Source organism: Stegodyphus dumicola, chromosome 6 (genome assembly GCF_044657685.1).
Source record: "Stegodyphus dumicola isolate Sdum_Otavi_A_Nest chromosome 6, ASM4465768v1".
Classification (NCBI taxonomy): domain Eukaryota; kingdom Metazoa; phylum Arthropoda; class Arachnida; order Araneae; family Eresidae; genus Stegodyphus; species Stegodyphus dumicola.
In genome coordinates, this window is record NC_140773.1 from 196,121,844 (window position 1) to 196,123,885 (window position 2,042).

Here is a 2,042-nt window from a genome sequence, read left to right on the forward strand (position 1 = left end):
ATATATACCATGTTACTTAATTTAAATTCATTATCCGAAATCCCGAAATCTTCAAAGTCCCAACGATTTCGGTCTCGGACCTCGGAGTTTGTACTGTAAACGTATATTTGTGAACTAGAGTCTCTTGCCGCTTTTTTATAATTATGAACTGGTGGTCTTAGGACAATGTTTTAAGCGAAGTACTCCTTTTGAGGAATCAATTGAGGTACTCAAGCAAATTCTAATTGCTGCAGTAGTGAAAATAATTCGTTATTTTGTCTCAAAATCTATCTAATAAACAAATTTATGCACAGTGACAATGAATTCTGTCTTAAGAATGATATAAATTGTTATTGCATCAAAATATATCTTTATAAATTCTGAGGTTGATTTATTTTTTATCTTAAACCAAATTTAATGGCTAACAATTTAAGTAATAAATTAAAATAGAAGGTAAGGAGGTGTAGTACTTATGGAAATATGCACGAATAATACTGCAAAATGCATGGGTACCTATAGGTTACTGTTTCCCCAATTCCGCTTGAAAGCGAATAAAGGATCTCCGTCCCCTCTTCCGTATGGACCAAATAAAATTAGATGATTTTCAGTTATTATGTATCTCAATTAACATTTGAGAGTAATATTAGAATAACACTTTTTTTCTGAATTTCAGGCTGTGGATTTAATTAGATATTATATTGTTGTTATATCCGATAATCGGGTGTCCGATAATCCAGATGCCGATAATCGGGTGGAGACGTACATTATTCAAGATTTGATGGCTCTAGGTACCGTTGTTATAATATCTATTTGTAGATGATATAATATCTATTTCGGGGTATTAATATATTATTGGAGAGCTTAACTACTCCTTTAGCAGAAATATTACACATTTTTAACTACAGCGGTTAAGCAATAAAGAAATATTATACAGAACAAGAAGGAAGAATATGGCAGCTTTTCGAATTCTGGAATCTTGTGATTACACTGGATTATATACTGCGTAACAGGATGTAGACATTCGTTAGGAACTTTTAAGAGAAGATAGTCAGTATTCTCATTATGCATCTGCAAAACTATTAGAAATGATTTAATTAGTTTAGAAGCCATTGCGAGTAGCTTTGAAGTGAAAAATGATCAGTTCTTGAATTTTTGCATTGCTAAACAAGAGAGACTATTTTTAAGTTAACAGATTTTGGGACTGCTTACTATACTGCTTACTATGTAGACTTCAAAATTAGTTCTGTGGATATAAGAATATTTTATTTTCAATAGCTTTACTGTCATTCTCGTTTTCCGTTTTCCAGCCAGAATGCAAATTTTAGGTCCTGCATATTCAACTGAAGTAGAAAGAGATAGTATTTAAAGGAAGGTTTCAGATTGTAGAATTAGAGCGTGTTCCGCCTCTGAAAGCCACGTTACTATTTGAATCTCTTCAACAGCTGTCGGCCTGCGGCATTGTGTTGTTCTTTCCGTTACAGCTTGTCACGCTGGCTTAAGTTGAGCCAACTTGAGCAATCAGTTGCCATTGACTAACTTACGCCTTAACTTAGTTATACCGAACTCATTACGTTTTGAGTTACACCATAAACTCTGGCAGATTTTGTAAGCTCAAGAAGTGCTTTCTGTTAAATTACTAGGATCGTTTACACGCTTCTTACGTTCTCTGTTTTCTTACTGGACATGATGATAATACGCTTAGGTTCAGCTCGAAATCTCGTTTTAGTTTATGCTTCCAAAGAGGATGAGACTCTACATATGTTAAGATTCTCACAGTGAATGCCTAGGTTCTAGCAATGATATTGGAAATTTTGCTCAGTTTGGCTTTAATAGGGAGAATTAATTCATTTATATGAAATATTTTTTACGGTTTTACGGTGTCATGTAAAAAAGTAAAAACTTTTCATTTTTTTTCTCTTTTATAGCAGATTTACTGAGGACAGAGATTTCTTATCACTTTCACATTTGAAATATGCCATATGGTTCCCTTCTCTAGGGTTTTGATTTTGCATGGCATTCCAAATGAAGATTAACACTTCAAAAATGCTTAAACTTCAAAACGT